An 18,342-nucleotide genomic window follows, 5' to 3' on the forward strand; every position below is an offset into this window, starting at 1 on the left:
AGTGAGCCAGAGATCCCCTGTGATTTTGGTATTTCTAGCATAAGAACATAAGAGAAATCATGTTGGATCAGGCCAATTGTCCATCCAGTCCAACACTCTGTGTCACACAGTGGCCAAAAAAAAGGAGGTTCACAAGTGGGGCTAGAAGCCCTTCCACTTTGCCCCCCCTTCCAAGCACCAAAAATACAGAGCATCACTGCCCCAGACAGTTCCAATAATATGCTGTGGCTAATAGCCACTGATGGACCTCTGCTCCATATTTTTATACAAACCCCTCTTGAAGCTGGCTATGCTTGTAGCTGCCACCACATCCTGTGGCAGTGAATTCCACATGTTAATCACCCTTTGGGTGAAGAAGTACTTCTTTTTATCCGTTCTAACCCTACTGCTCAGCAATTTCATTGAATACCTACGAGTTCTTGTATTGTGAGAAAGGGAGAAAAATACTTCTTTCTCTGCTTTCTCCATTCCATGCAAAATCTTGTAAACCTCTATCATGTCACCCTACAGTCAACGTTTCTCCAAGCTAAAGAGCCCCAAGTGTTTTAACCTTTCTTCACAGGGAAACTGTTCCAAAACTTTAATCATTCTAGTTGCCCTTTTCTGGACTTTTTCCAATGCTATAATATCCTTTTTGAGGTGCAGTGACCAGAATTGTACACAGTATTCCAAATGAGACCACACCATCAATTTATACAGGGGCAACATGATATTGGCTGTTTTGTTTTCAATTCCCTTCCTAATAATTCCCAGCATGATGTTGGCCTTTTTTATTGCAATCGCACACTGTCTTGACATTTTCAGTGAGTTATCTACAACAACCCCAAGATCTCTCTTTTGGTCAGTCTCTTCCAGTTCACACCCCATCAACTTGTATTTGTAGCTGGGATTTTTGGCCCCAATGTGCATTACTTTGCACTTGTCCACACTGAACCTTAACTTCCACGTTGATGCCCACTCACCCAGCCTCAACAGATCCCTTTGGAGTACCTCACAACCCTCTCTGGTTTTCACCACCCTGAACAATTTAGTGTCATCTGCAAACTTAGCCACTTCACTGCTTTCTCTCAACTCCAAATCATTAATGAATGGGTTAAAGAGCATGGGACCCAGTACTGAGCCCTGCGGCACCCCACTGCTTACTGTCTTCCACTTCAAAGATTGCCCATTTATATTCACTCTCTGTTTCCTATGAATTAGCCAGTTTTTAATCCACAATAAGACTTGTCCTTTTACTCCATGACTCTTGAGCTTACTAAGGAGCCTTTGATGAGGAACTTTATCAAAAGCTTTCTGGAAGTCAAGGTAAACAACATCTATTGGGTCTCCTTTGTCCACATGTTTGTTCACCCCCTCAAAGAACTGTAACAGGTTACTGAGGCAAGATCTTCCCTTACAGAAGCCATGCTGAGTCTACCTCAATAACTTGTGTTCATCAATGTGCCTACTCATTCTGTCCTTGATAATGGTTTCTACCAACTTTCTCGGTATTGAAGTCAGACTGACTGGTCTGTAATTTCCCAGATCTCCTCTGGAACCCTTTTTAAAGATGGGGGTGACATTAGCTACCTTCCAGTCCTCAGGAACGGAGGCAGATTTCGATGAAAGATTACATATTTTTGTCAGGAGACCCACAAGTTCACCTTTGAGTTCTTTCAGAACTCTTGGATGTATGCCATCCAGATCTGGTGACATTAGTTTTTAATTCATCTATCAGTTGTAGGACCTGTCAAATCGGCAGATTCAATAACGAGTCGTTATTGAAACAAAATAACTAGTTTATTGATGCTGTTGTTCTCGACTAGGCTAAGATTGAAAGACTTAGGATCATACAGTAGAATGCAATCATATAGGTATACTTTAAAGAGATTCTTCAGGGAGGGGGGACTATGCAGGGCACATTCACACATTGATGTTACCAATTCATTCTCAGGCCTACTTTGGCCTTGAGCGTTGCTGGCTCCAGACTCCCCCTGAGCCAAGCCTGAGAAGGCACAGATAAAACTTTCACATATTCCCATTTCAAAGCAACATTACATAACAAAGGAAAGGAGGGGGGTTAGGGAGAGTTTAAGCTAGCAGCAACTGAATACAGTTTGGCTTTACCCAGGATGCTCTTCGCCTGAGCCAAAGTTAGCTACAGATACATACTTGACCAGAGTTTTACACAGACTTGACAGGACCTCCTCTCTTGTCACCTCAATCTGACTCAGGTCTTTCAACACCTCTTCCAAAATTAGTGTGTCCCACTGATTCTCCTCATTCCACCAAGTTTCTGAAATGTCTATGTTTCCCCCCAACACTAAACATTCCAACTCCCCGATTTTACTTCGAACACCTCTAGCATTTGTATACAAACCTCTATAATTTCCCAGGCAAGTTAGGCTTGCAACCTTCCTTCTGCTGCCTCAAGACTTTGGCAGACAGTCCATACTGTTTGTCACCATCTCAGTGGACAACTCTGATCCATTACTTGGTAGAAAAGTAACAGCTAATTGCATACTGAGGGGGGGTATTCTACTGCATCATGAACCTCACAAACCAACCTGGTTCATTTAGCTCTTAAAAGTCTGTGACGGTTTGTAGCTCACAAACCAGGCACACCACGGACCACTAACCAAAATGAACCACATTTTCCCAGTTTATGCCCATCCCTACTAATAATAGCTCATTTGCCTGGCAGTATTGTTCTGCAAATATTAATAGCACTGGTTTTATTTTGCATACCATAAAATGAGAGAGCCAGTTTGATGTAGTGGTTAAGTGTGTGGATTCTTATCTGGGAGAACTGGATTTGATTCCCCACTCCTCCACATACATCTGCTGATGTGACCTTGAGTCAGTCACAAGTTCTCACAGAGCTGCTCTTCTCAAGAGCAGTTTCTGTCAGAGCTCTCTCAGCTCTACCTACCTCACAAGGTGTCTGTTGTGGGCTGGGGAAGGGAAGGGAAAGAAGATTGTAAGCCACTCTGAGAACTCTTCAGGTAGTGAAGGGTGGGGTATAAATTTGATCTCCTCCTTCTCCTCGTATCAACAAGCTGATCAAATCAGATACAGTGGCATTTTTGTACATCAATTGCCCAAGTATGATTTTAACTTTCACACTTTGCTAAAAGAGATGACACTGAGACTTGCTTGAAGAAATACACATCTCATTTCAGCTTATTTCAACTTGCATACTTTGGAGGCTGTGACTAGAGCTTTCAGTTGATATCCTTTACATTGGAAAGAAAATCAGATCCACAGGCATGAACAGAGGCAATGGCTGCCACATGATGATACAGGATTAGAGTGGCAGAGGAGTTCAAAGCTTGTCATGTAAAGTGTGCCAGTGCAGTATACTCTGTCAGGTAAGTCAACAGGACTTGTAACAAAATGCTCAGAATGAAAATTGAAATATTAGAAGTTTATTTGGGGAGGGGAGTTTGGCACACATTCACTTCCTGATGGGTTCCAAATGGAACCCTTGACTGTTTTTCTCTAATCCATTCCAGAGCCAACAGAGGTGCAAGTTGCAAGCTGCCGTTTGCCTGCTATGCTGAAAGATGACAAAGCTCAATAAAAAAACAATTATTTCAAAGCCTCCATCTCATCTATTATTAAACCTGTGAAAATAGTTTTAATTTCCTCTTCAATTACACCACAGAATATTATATGAGAGAAAAACTAAAAAGCATTTTTGGATCAAAAACATATGATAATCTTTAACATGGGGGGGGGGGGGGTGTATAATTCAGGAGGCTATTTAATGTCAATAACAATTTTTCTTTCTCCAAAGAAGGGGTAGTTATGTTGCAAAGGGGTAGTTATGTTGCTATTATTATTGTTTGGGACCATACAGGAGATAGAATGAAATATTAATGCTTTGTAGCATATGTGTCACAAGTAAACATATTAGATAGTACTGTGATAGTATTATATCTTTTGCAAATATATAATAGCAGACAGTGATTTATGTCTTTTTCTCTCCAAGAGTTTCACCAAATTACTTTGATGAATGTTTATGTTGTGTCATCTGTAATACAAATCAAAATGTTCATTACTTTTATGTGACTTTTACTAACTAAGGTTTATTAAGCAATCCATTACATTGACCAATCACTCTTCTCCTTGTACAAATATTTTAGGTTTTATCAGAATAAGCTATCAGCAAATGAATCCATGAATCCCTCCACAATGAATTCCCAGTCCCTCCCCAGTCTCAGTCAAATTTTTATAGCATTTTGCTGCATCCAGTCCAAACTGATGCAGAGTTTCTCCAGACTAAACCCATTGAAATCAATTGATTTAGACAAGAGTAATTTAGCATAGGACTGCAGTAATAATCACTGACAATTCAAGCCCCTGGGAGTAGGAATTTAATCTAAGAAAAAGCCAAGAAATAGATGAAACTGACATTTAGACCTCTCATAACTCATCTAAGCTGAATGATACCTCATTACTGAATTTAATTATTTCATGCTTTACTCTTGTTCCTCCATACATTTGGAATATTCATTTCACAGAAAATTAGTATTTCCATAGCTTTGCTAGGATTATAATCTTTGTATTTCTTGTAATTTACTATTCTAACACATAGACATTTGAACTATTAGTTAATCAGCAAACAATATATATTACAGTGAACTGGAATAGGAAAAAAATGCAAATTTATCATACCATTTTGGAAGCTTTGTGATCTCAGTTTAGAATGACAGCATACAACAACAGTGGGTATGAATGCCAAAGTTGATATGATATCTATATTCCAAAATCTGAATATTAAGGTTATTATATTTTATTGCTTCATTTTGATAGCATTACGCTATGAGAACCAGTATTTCTCATTTAATGAATGAGAAAACAGTTGTAATACTTTTAAGACACATTTTACAATAATCATATTTATTATACTTTTGTTCTACCTTTCCTCCAAGAAGCTGTATATATTTTATTTAATTAATTAATTATATAACCTTCCCCTCCCCCATTTTATCCTCTCAACAATCATATGGAACAGATTAAGTTACAAAATAATAACTGACATCCAGTGATTTAAAAAGAGAGTGGGGATTTAAATTTGCATTTCCATAGGTCCAGTGACAACACCACAATGACTCTCAGTACACTACAATACTCAGTACCTCAGTAAAACTGAGAATATGTGATGGGTGTAAGGGAGAGAGAGGAGTGAACTATCTCTTTCCTTCCACTGAACAGAACATGTCTATAGTCTATCTACAATAAAGACATACAACAGCAGATACATTCAGATTTACAATCTAAGCATGACACGCAAACATATCCCATATGGGAGAAGGCAGGACTGATGGAATCTTTTTCTCTTTTCTATTGACACACAATGTCACACAATAATTGGTAGAAAAGATGGTAGAAGGAGGCAGTCTCATTTTGCCTTCATTGTCCTTATGCTCCACCACAAGCCACAGATATGCCCAGCCTCACCTGCTCACAGGGCTGGCGCTACTGAGTAGGCCAGGTAGGTAGCCACCCAGAGTGCCACCAGGCTTACAGAGGTGCTAACATTCCCTCTCCCTCCCTCATCCCTCATACAGCCTCTATATAACCCACCAGGATATTTTTTGCCTACAAAGTAGTGGCACAGTGCAAAGTGGCTCTTTGTCCTCCTTCTGACAGTCCAGCCAAGCCTCCCCCACCTGCCTCCTCGGTTCACGTTGCCCACTGCCACTGCTTCACCACTCTGGTTCATCTCCAGGGGTCAAAGTTCACTGCCATTGAGGCATTTGCCACTCTGTGCCCCAGTGAACCAAGCACCCCCATGCTGCTTCTAGGGGCCAAAAGTGCCAACGAGTGAAAGACAAGGCTGGTTCTCAGGCTCTTCCTGGCTGCCAAGGGTCTGGTGACCCCCATTCCCACTAAAGCAATGTGGCACAGAGACGGACAGCCTGAGATGCAGACCTGGCTGGGGGTTCCCTCTGCTCCATGGAGTGGGCTAGAGCTGGTTGTTGGGAGGAACCCACTGCAGCTCTGGATCTGAGCCTTCTCTCTGCTTCTTCATGGGCCTGCCTGCCTGGCCCCATTGCTCTTTGCTCCTCCCCATCACTGCTCCACCTCTTCCTGCCTCCACCTTATGCTCCAGCACTGGGAGGGAGGAGTTACTAATCACCACTGCTGCCTAGGAAGGGAGGGTTGCAAGAGGAGAAGCCACAGACAGCAGCCACCCAGCTATTCCTGATGGTGCAGCATGGTGGGGCAGTGGTGTGGCGGCGGTGGGGTGTCAGGTACGCTCCCCCTCCCAGCCCTCAGCTTGGGCCCATGGCCACCACACTTGCCCTCACCACCTCCAGCCCCCCCCACACCCAGGCACATGCTGGAGTAAGTAGAACAGCCCTGGATTTCATTTAGGTGGTGGGGGAAGGAAGGGTGTAGGCAGTGGGGCAGGGGGGTTGAGGGACCTTGCCTATGGTGCCAAAAAACCCAGCACTGGCCCTGCCTACTCATATTGTCTTTTCTCCTCTTCTCTTTCCTTTCTTATGTCTGGTGCTCCCTTTTACGTTCAGTAACTGGGATGGTGATAAGAAAGAGTAAGCAGATGAGCACTGATGGGGTTCCAAGCTGACATTGGGTTCACCTTGAGGAAGTAATAAGCTCAGTTTCTAAGTCATATTTAACCTGGTGCTAAGTAAATTATTCCTTGGCAAAGATGGATGTGATTGGAGGCAGATTTTTGTGCAAGGGCAGAGGATCTCTATCATGGTTAAAGACCTTCTCTAACACCGCCTGTTGTCCTATAACTACCTGTGTGTTAACTCAGTGAGTTCAGAAATAAGATGCATATGAAGGACAAAAGGCAAGGACATGCAAAACACATAATTCTACTTTGAAATATGATAAAGATGTGAGTAGCTAGCTACTAATTACTACTGGAATTTGGCAATATTGTTAGCACTAAAATCCAAGTCTACATAACAAGGTCAGGATTCACATATTTTACATATTTTATTGTATTGTAAAAATGTCTAATGCACACAAAGAAGTTAATACATAGTTGCAAGTTCCCAGTGGCAGAAAGTTATATGCATAAGTGGCCCAACATGGACAGGAAATAACAGAGTGATTTGGAACTGGTAATTATCTATTTACTCTGCATGCAGCTAAGGACAAAATACCCTCTGGTTCAATCTGATGGTTAATGTAAAATGCCCTTAAAAAAAAAAAAAGAGTCATATATATTTTAGTGAAGCAGTTTCCATCTTATCATTCTAAGCTGTCAGGACACTGGGCTGCATGTGAGAGCATGAGGAAACAAGTCACTGTGCACAACATGAACATTGCTTCCTATGAACACTCTCATCTTTCCTGGTAATAGTAAGTTAGATGACTAAGTTATCATGAGTATGTCAGTAAATGGACCCAGCCAGGGCTTTTTTTGTAGAAAAAGCCTGGTAGGAACTCATTTGCATATTAGGCCACACCCCCTGACACCAAGCCAGCTGGAACTGCTTTCCTGTGCATTCCTGCTCAAAAAAAGCCCTGGACCCAACCACACACAAGATAGGATGATCTGCACATGAGTAGATCTGTATGCAAAATAAAGATTAGGGAAGAAGAAGAAGAAACTCTCAAAACAGTCCAATGAATGTTCAGGATACCATTTTTATTTCAGGATAGTTGGACATTAGTTTCAGTAAAAGGAAAACAGGAGGGGCATGAGGAGAAGCTGGCATTATTAGGTTCCTAAAAGCCAGTAAAAGAGCCCCGTGGCACAGAGTGGTAAAGCTGCAGTACTGCATTCCAAAGCTGTGCTTATGACCTGAGTTTGATCACAGCGGAAGCTGGATTCAGGTAGCTGACTCCAGGTTGACTCAGCCTTCCATCCTTCCGAGGTCGGTAGCTTGCTGGGGGGAAAGTGTAGATGACTGGGGAAGGCAATGACAAACCACCCCGTAAAAAGTCTACTGTGCATAATTCATTCCATATGCTCTTCCCAAGGTACTATATATACTAGTCCACAGGAAATCACTAAAGTCTTTAAGGACTATTATGCTTCCTTATATAAATCTTCTATAGAAAGCGACTTGGATTTTAATGAATATTTAAGGAAGACTAAATTTGATAGAAAATTAACAAAAAATGACATTGAGTTTATGGACAGGCCCATTTCAAAAGCTGAAGTCTTAGAGGCACTATCTTCAATTAAAAATAACAAAGCGACAGGGAAAGATGGCTTTCCCCATTGAATTCTATAAAAAAAAATTAGTTCCAACTTGTTGAGTCCTCTCACTAAAACTTGTAATTCAGCAATGGTAGAAAGTATCCTTCCTGAATCATGGAAAAAATCCAAAATGATTGTAATACATAATGAGGGTAAAGACAAGCAAGATCCCAAATCATATAGGCCAATTTCAATACTAAACCATGACTTCAAAATATTCTCAACAGTTTTGGCCCGTAGATTAAACAGAATTATTAGTTCTTATATACATACTGATCAAGCAGGATTTATTCCTGGATGCAACATATCTGATAATATTAGGAGAACCATTAATTTAATCCATTATGGTAAGTCATCCAATGCAATTTTCTTAATTCTTTCTTTAGATGCTGAAAAAGCGTTTGATATGTTAGAAATTAAATATTTGAAATCTGTTTTGAATTACATGGGTTTTGGCCCAAACTTTCTAAATTCTATAGCAGCTATTTACAGCACCCCTAAACACAAATAAGCATTAATAACTACAGATCTGATGAGATATACCTATCAAGGGGTACTCGCCAGGGCTGTCCCCTATCCCCAATTTTATTTGCTCTCTCACTTGAACCTTTGAACCTTTAGCACATATAGCGCGCTTAGATTCAGAAATTGAGGGTATAATGGTGCATGGATGCTCCCATAAGATCAGTTTATTTGCAGATGACAGTTTTCTGCTTAAGTAATCCATTAAGTTCCTTAACAAAACTAATGAAGGTTATAGCAAAGTTTAGTAAATTTTCTGGATTCACAATAAACATAGCTAAATCGGAAATTTTTCAGTTAAATGTTCCTCCAGATGTCTACCAACAAATTTCATCTTTTTTTCCTTTTAAATGGGTCTCCAAAACCTGGTGGCATTTAGGTGTCCATATCCCTTTATCATTGTCAAAACTATTTGAAACAAATTTTAAGCAACTTTTTATAATGACAAAAAGTAATTTAACCACGTGGTCTAAACTCCAACTCAATTTGTTGGAAAAAATTGATGTGTTAAAAACTTTGGTTTTGCCCAAATTTCTCTTCTTGTTTCAAAACCTTCCTATTCCTATCCCGCGAAACGACATGAAAGCCTGGCAAAAATATTTATCATCATTCCTATGGAATAATAAAAAAACTAGGATTGCATATCAGGTACTCTCAAAGCCAGTGGATAAGGGAGGATTCGGGGCACCAATTTTAGAAAAATATTATGTGGCGGCCCAACTTCAAAACATTTTATTATATACCAGAAAGAACTGTAAGATACCCTGGCATCAAATTGAATCCGCAAGCATTTTTCCGATATGTCTTAATTAATTTGTGTGGAAGGACGGATAGGAAAAAAAACAACACTAACCAATCCATTTCTAAGTATTACATTGGTTTGGGATAAGCATAGGTCACAAGTGGTGCAGCCCTCCACTTCAGTAATGGCATTCCTAGGACAATCATGGTTCCCTCCAGGTATTCCTACAGAAAATTTCAGAATTTGGAGGCAGCAAAAAATACTGAGAATTTCTGACATAAACTCAAAAGGGAAATTATATACCTGTAGTCAACTCAAATCCAAATTTAAAATAAAGATCCCTTGGTTTGAATACCATCAACTCCATGATGCACTAAATAAAGTTCTCCCAGTTATGCTAACAATAAACCAGTTAAATGCATTTGAAAAATTAATTCATAATGAAAACACAAATATGAGAGGGGTAATCTCAAAATTATATTCTTTATTAAATCAGGAAAAATGGTCACTAGTTACAACACAACAAAATGCTTGGAGTAAAGATTGTTCTGTTCAAATATTGGAAGAACAATGGAATACAATCTGGACATCACCATTATGTAAATCTAAGTGCATTAATTTTAAATTACAACAATTTAAATTCTCTTCACGTTGGTATTTAACCCCAATTGCTTTAAGTAATGCGCTGAAGAGCTCTAATTCTATCTGCTGGAAAGGTTGTGGAGAGACAGGAACCTTTATACATTGCTGGTGGACATGCCCGAAAATCCAATCATTCTGGAATACCTTAATAAATAAAATTGAATCCATTGTTAAGGAAACCATCCCTTGTTCTCCAGAGTCTGTCTTCCTTAATTATTGGCCTAATAAAAACTTTTCTCAATTAAAATCGAAACTTATATCAATGCTGTTTTTAGCAGGAAAAATTCTGCGGGCAAAATTTTGGAAAATTGCTAGAATATCATCAATCACACTATGGTTCCAAAAGGTATGGGATATAGTAGTGCAAGACAAAATTGCTTCTCAACTTACTTATAGTGACAATCCTAAAATGGGGGGGGGGGGAATTGTAGAAAAATGGTTCCCGTTTTTAGATTTTGTTAATGCCAATTCAACAAAACAAAGTAAAATGCCAAAAAAAGTATTTAAACTTTGTACTATATTAAAGCACTTCAAGATTAGACTGAGTGAGGTAAGAATGCGTATGAAAGGTAAGAATTTTTTTTTTTTAAATTCTTTCTTCTTCCCCCCTACCCTTTAAACTGATTTACGGAAATGTAATTTTTTATGTTTTATTATTATATATTTGCCTGAATATGTTGTTATATGAAAAAAAAACTTAAGTTTAAAAAAAAAGTCTGCTGTGAAAACGTTGTGAAAGCAACAGCACCCCAGAGTCAGAAATGACTGGTGCTTGCACAGGGTTAGCTTTATCTTTACCTTTTTAAAAACCAGTAGTATCCCAGAGGATGGGGCTGAGCGTGGAGGATCATTTTCACACATCTTGTTCACTCCTGGTTCATTATGAGGGCTTTCCTTCCCCCTGGTGGCACTTTCTCCCCTCTCTATTGTCAACTCATACATTATACCATTATGAATAAATCTCTTATGAATTCCTTCTCTCAACAATACTGAATTCATATGTACATTGTACAGGACAGCCTCAGATTTCATTAGTAATTTATTTTGAGCCTTAATTAGAAGCAGCAAGTCAAAATTAGTATACCACCTTAGAACATTTTTAGTAAAAAAAAATGCTGGTACTTAATAGCTATGAATAAAAATGATCCTTCAAAATATTTAATGAGCTGGCAGGCAGGGGCTCTAATTAAGAACAGTGACCGCTTCCTTTGGGTTGATAGACCTAGCAAGTCTCTCTGTTCCCATTTGAGAACAAGATGATTGTCACAGAGAACTGTTTGTTTGTTTACAGTAACCAAGTGGCAATATAATATGATTCAGTCTTAAAGTTCAAAAATGACTGCAAGCTGAATTGTGTTCCTAAACTGGTTGTGTTCCTAACAGGACGTAAATTGGCTGGTTTACATATCCCTGTATTAAACTGTGAAATCAGCTTATAAGTGCAGACAAGTTGCAGAGTGTTTGTCACTCAAGCTGCTTAACATAAAGAAGCTGGCCTCTCAGGTTCTTCAGTTGTGGAGTGCAATCTTGCATATGTGTCATGCGCAATTAGCACTGTGCTAAAATGAAGGAACTATTTTGTCAACATTGTCTCCTACCTCAGACAACACAATGAAGCATAACAGAGGTGAATGTATTTGTGCCACCCTACAGCCACACTCCACACAGAGGTACTTTTTTGAGCCTGTTTGCTGACTTAGCAATTTGCTTTGGCACATTCTTAAAACACACACACACACACAACCATCACCCTTATTTCTTAGAAACAGTGAGGTCCTCATCAGATCCAATGTGATTTGTCTGGGTGATAATCTCATTGAGGCCAAACAAACCTGATGGACTGAATCCTCACTCTGAGCAACTTTGTTATTATCACTTAGGTTATGTGAGGGCGTTGCTGACTCCAGGATATTTTAAAATAATGCCAAAGCAGCAGCAAATCATGACTCTAGATTAATTTGGACTTTTGGGGATTTTTTCCACATACCTACATCTTTTATATTCTCCATATAAATTTCAACCCTAGAAAATTTGGCTCAGTATTGCATAATTTTTTTCCTGTACTTCTGCCCAGATGATTAACAGTTCAAGGCCTTCCTTGGCTGTTCTGTTTTTCTAAGCAAAGGTTGAATTCTTGTTAACAAGACTGAAAATGGCCAGAAGGAACATGTCATAGCTGTAGTCCTGAAACTAAGAAGTATGGCCCCATAAACTGGATGATCCTTTGAGCTGTTCAGAATAAGAGGGTATAAATTGAATAAATAAACAATAAAAACTGATTATTCCTGAATTTAAAATTAAGGCAATACAGAAGAAACATAAGGAAAATACAATACAAGTGCACAGACAAAAGGCAAATATTAAAGCTAGCTAAAGTACTATGTCATATTCCAAGTTTCTGTGAGACTTGCACACTAAGTAATAGTTCATTAGTTCATACACGTACTTCAGAATTATTATCTGCCCTCCTCTAGATTAGAGCTTTGAAGGACTAGATGACACTGGGGGTCCCTTCCAACTTTATGATTCTATGACTTTGGGCCCAATCCAACTGCACTCATGCAGTAATCAAGGATGTACTCATGCAGGGTTGTTTTTTTTTTAAGCAGTAATTATTCTCATCAGCTATTTTACAGAGATGAGGAAGTAGGGATTAAAGATGGATGAGACATCTTCAAGTTGCTGAGGTGTCTAAGACAGAAAAGGGAATTGACTCAGTGATCCATCAGTGGAAGATGCTGGTGAGTGCAGATTTTTATGCTATGTTCCTTCCCCCAACTCACCCCAAAACCAAAGCTGATTCCTGGAGTCACAAGATCTGTATGGACAAACAGGCATAGGGACAGAGGAATATAGTGAAGATAAGGAGAATTGAATTCCATTATCCTTCTTCCATCATAGGAGTACAGGTCAAGAAAAGATGATTTAACCCCCTTGCTTCCTGACTGCAACATAGGCTGTTGGTTTATGCATGCTCCACAGCTCCAGAAATCAAATTTATACAGTAAAAAGGGACTCTTGAGGGAGGGGAATGTGGTAAAAATCCACTCCAGCTGACTAATAAATTTCTGGACCCAACTCATAACTTCTTTTCTTAACATTAAGTGTCCTAGGACACAAATCCATATTGAAGTATTACGACCAGTGTTCCCTCTAAACAGTTAGCATAAACTAGCTCACAGATTTTTAGCCTCCAAGTCACACATTTTTGTCTTAGCTCAGGAAGGATGACTCCAGAGCAAACTAATTTATTCAGTAGTTCACAACTTTAATGCCAGTAGCTCACAAAGTAGAATTGTTGCTCACAAGACTCTGCAGTTTAGAGGGAACATTGATTGTGACATCTAGCCCTTATTTTAGCTCAATGCAGTTAGGGAAATGCAAGGGGGAAAGAGTCAGAAGAATTGCATCAATCAGCATTTTAAAAGCTACAGTTGGATTCTTTAATGTCATTATAAAAGAAATTATACTAAGAAATCAATTCAATATTTGTTACTATTGGTTTCCAAGAGAAATCGATTGCAAATATGCTTCAAAAAACACGAAGAAGAGAAGGCAGAATCTTGTTTAACAGCAGGGTTGCAAGATCAGTGTTGGAAAATACGTGGAGACTTTGGGGGTGGATCCAGGAGAGGGCAGGGTTTGGTACAATATCCTTCAAAATCCTCCCTTCAAAGCAGCCATTTTCTCCAGGGGAGCAGATCTGTGCCAGCTGGAGATCAGTTATAAAAGTGGGAGAGCTCCAGGCCCCACCTAGAGGCTGGCAACCCTATTTGACAGGGTTAGCTCCTATCATCTAAATACACCATTCTATTTAAGAGTAGACAGTTTCCTTACTTTATATGGGTGAACCAGTGTATATTAAGTCTCCCAGGGCTCCAGTACTATTAAATACACTAAATATGCCAAAAAGGGGGAGAGCAGTAATTTTCTCTTGCATAGAGTCTGATGCTTTGTCGACATTGTTCAGTCTCCAGTGTTTACCCCAATAGTCAACTTGCAGCAATATGGGACTTTCAGATTGGGAAAATGATATGTGAAAGGCTTTAAACCCTATTCTCCTTTGCAATGTGGTCCTAGCTCAACTCAAATCTCTGTGCATTTCTTTCTAAAAGAATGGGGAGGGGGAACCTGATTGGCAGTTGATTTACAGAATTCCCAGTTATCACAGCTGTTTGGGTCCCAAATTGTGTGTGTGTGTGTGTTCTTGCTTCTACTGTTATATGGAAGGTTAGGCCTCTGCCTCATTCCTCTTGAAGTAAGGCCTGAAGACTGCCTATTGCCAGGAAGGCCAAAGCCTTGGTCTCCATAGTATTCTCCCCAGCCTTCCAACCCCCCCCTGTTTAACAGTGTGTACAGACAACAAAATGTTTCTCTTGTGAGTTCTGAATTTCACTGAAAACTTCAAATTTGGGTGCCCACTTCAGAACCAGGAATAAGTATTGTGAAAAATCCCAAATACATGTTATACCTTTTACCACTACACAATATCTCTCTAGTGAGACATAACAGAAAATCCAAGACATGTTGATTAATGATTACCTTACCATGAAACCAAACCCCATCTGTTTTCTCCCAAAGACAAATTTTTCTTAGTGCTTTAGTACAAGACAATTGTATCTTTGCCAGCTGCCAAAACCATTTCTGATTCCTCTAAAGGAATAAGAAATAATTCAAGAGAAAAAAGCCACACCTGAGACATTAAATTAAAACTTAATAGTTTTTGATTTTTTCCCCCCTTACCCAGATTTACAGCTAGTGGATGAGATTTCTTATTTACACAAATGAAAGGGTTCCTTTCAATGGAACTCATGCAGGTGCCTGAGATAACTGGTACATCTATGATTTCCAATTTATATCTGGAGGCTGTCACTAGATGCAGAAGTGCATGATTGCACTGAAAGTTCAGTTTGCATTTTCAAAAATTCCAAGGGCCTGATTTATAATTAAAATTGAAGATAAAGGAAGGGGGGGACCTGTAGTATCCTGAAAACAGGTTGTGCTGTATTGCATTACAGTACTATGATCCTAAGGCAATTACTAAACAGGCTGTGGTATATTGGTACTGCTGCTTTAGAAACAACTCCCAGAGACTTTCTAGAAAGGAACAACTCAGGTTTTGTGACCATAAATAGAGAAGGAGCTAGAGTTACTGAGACCTAGTGTGGCCTGTTCTGTTAATTTACTATTGTGCTCCAACACAGTTCTTATGATTCCTATTGCCTCAAGCACTGATTCTCTTCCTCCCTGAAAACATAACATAAACTGTTTGTGAATAGGTTAAACACTGGAGATATATTTGCTTATTTTATTCTTAAAACATAAACTATTGCACAGCGGAGCAACAACAAAACCCAGCTTCCTTAATCATTTATTTTTATTATTATTATGAATGGTTACAGTCATGTATTTGATTGGTAGATGGTATTCTGCAATTTGAGATTTAGCCAAGTTCTTGGGAATTGCAGATGTATCTTCACAGGATTCTTGCTGTTTCAAGCAACACTGCCTTCTGCAGCTGAGCTGGTGTTATTTGTTCAATACCCAGAATGACCAGGTGTTTCTTGAGACTTCCAACCACTGCTCCAAGAGTTCCAGTGACAATTGGCATGTTGGTAACCTCCCAGAGGGTGATCTATTTGTAGGTATTTCATTATATTTTCCATTCTTTTCTATTCTGCTGTAGCCTGGGATTGCAATGTCAATGATCAAACACTATTTCTTTTTCCTGCAATGGTATTATCAGGGGTATAATGCACCAGGTGTTTATCTGCTCTTAATCAGAGGTCCCAACTGGTACATTGGCAACCTTCTTCTCCCAGAAGGTGCTCTATTCATAGGTATTTCATGATCTTCTCAATTCTTTTCCATTCTGCTGTCTCCTGGGATTGAAGTGTCAATGATTCAAATGCTATTTCTCATTTTTCCACAATTGTGATGTCAAGGTTTATGCTCTGTATTATTGGACTACATTATTCTGTACCGTTTGACTGTATTATTCTGTACCATAACAAATTTATTATGGTACAGAATAATATCAATTGGCCTGTGAGCACAATAAAGGGAAAGGGAATAAAGAGACAGGATTTTCTGTTCCATGTGCTTATCTAATTGGAAGTCCCAAAGAATCTTTGTTTCATCATTCTCCATGATCTTGTCTGGTGTGTGCTCTCATGGATTTCTGGCTGACAGTAAGCTATATTTCCTGCAAAAATTCCAGTGCAACACAACTGCAACTACAGTGACATTTTTTAATAGTCATATTGAATAATTTTACGGCAGGCACTGACCAGGCTTAGAATGAGTCTGTCATGGATTACCTGTTTAGAGTCAGGTAGGGCAATTGCCAGGCCCCAGGACTTCTGTTGGGGCCCACTGCTGCTGCTGACACCCCCCCATGCCATTTCCTGCCTGTTCACATGTAAGTCTTTTGCCACCCATGTGTCCAGGTCTACACTCTGTCCAATGCCATTAGGGAAAGGGCTGTGGGCAGTGCAGCTGGCTGTGACAAACAATGGGAGTCCTTGTGAGCAGGGTAGGAAGGGATGAACAGTGAGACACATGGGTGAGTCTATGGGTGGGAAGGGGGGCCCTGGGAACTGTCTGCCCAGGGGCTCTCACAATCTGGAATCAGTCTTATTCATGGCCATGTGCTAGAAGACTCTGGGATCTATTTGGGGGTGGGGCAGGGTGACAGCATGGTGTGGGACACCACAACATTACTTAGGCATGGCATTTATTTTTTGAGGGCAGGAAATCTCCTTCCTCCAGCTCTTATTGTATACCTCTGCTCTCGTGGCTGGCAGGAAGAAGGGGGGGGTGGGAATAAAAAATTCCATTTATACAACAGTGTTAGTTCTGTAGAAAACCTAGAAGTGACATTACATACTTCTAGGAGTCATCAGACACTCTGTGGTTTTACTGTAGAGTTTTTGGCAATTCCTAGAGCAGAATGATAACTCTTCTTGGTTTTCCTTGAAAGTGATGTGACACTGTTGCACACTGATACTTTCCCATGACTCACCCCACTGACTCCTGCCGTTGCCATAGAGATTTTAAGAACCCCTAGAGCCCCATTGTGCAGAGTGGTAAAGCTACAGTACTGCAGTCCTAAGCTCTGCTAACAACCTGAGTTCGATCCCGGTGGAAGCTGGGTTCAGGTAGCCGGCTCCAGGTTGACTCAGCCTTCCATCCTTCCAAGGTCGGTAAAATGAGTACCCAGCTTGCCGGGGGGGAAAGTGTAGATGACTGGGGAAGGCAATGGCAAGCCATCCTGTAAAAAGTCTGCTGTGAAAAGATTGTGAAAGCAACATCACCCCAGTCAGAAACAACTGGTGCTTGCACAGGGGACTACTTTTTTTTTTTAGAGCACTGGTGTGATGCCCTGATGTCACTTCCAGGTATATAACAAGAAATGACATTTATGGAGTTACTACAGCACTTTTCCCCACTTCATTTTGCTTTTGCTGCTCCACTGAGTACTAATAGAAGCCTGGAACCATGAAAACTCAGGACCACTAAATATGTATTTGAATATCTAATAAATGTGGTGTATTTATATTTGAGTATCTAATCAACCAATGGCAATATTCCAAGACTTTCATATACTGCTATATGGGATCAGTTTATACATAATGTGAAACTGACTCCAACTTGGTGGAACTCTCTTCAAAATACCACTAGAGCTTAATGCAATCCCATAGAGACTTAATGCAATCCCATGGGGCCTATAAGGCAGAGATGATCCACCAGGCTTTTGGTTGAGGATAGCAACAGTTCCATCATAGCTGGCATCTCCTCTATTTTTCTTTCCTTTATCTTTGCTTCGCCCTCCCTCCTTTCATGCCCATGAGACAGCAATGCAGTCCAGAGCGAAGTAACAAAGATATGCCTGACTTCATCACAGATAATGTAGCCAACTCTCGGCTTTCTTGCTTTTAATTCTGCTATTAATGGTTGTACACTGCTAGAGCCTTATATTGTATGGAAGGAGCAATCCACAAATTGAATAAACAAACAAACCATAGTTGTAGTAAAATAATTATGGCATGGATAGCTGCAGCAACTGGTTAGTTATGATCAGGGGTGGAATTCTAGCAGGAGTTCCTTTGCATATTAGGCCACACATCCCAATGCAGCCAGTCCTCTAAGAGCTTACAAAAAAAGAGCCTTGTAAATTCTTGGCGGATTGGCTACATCAGGGTTCTGTGGCCTAATATGCAAAGGAGGTCCTGCTAGAATTCTACCCCTGGTTATGGTT

Source organism: Heteronotia binoei, chromosome 9 (genome assembly GCF_032191835.1).
Source record: "Heteronotia binoei isolate CCM8104 ecotype False Entrance Well chromosome 9, APGP_CSIRO_Hbin_v1, whole genome shotgun sequence".
In the NCBI taxonomy this organism is placed as follows: Eukaryota; Metazoa; Chordata; class Lepidosauria; order Squamata; family Gekkonidae; genus Heteronotia; species Heteronotia binoei.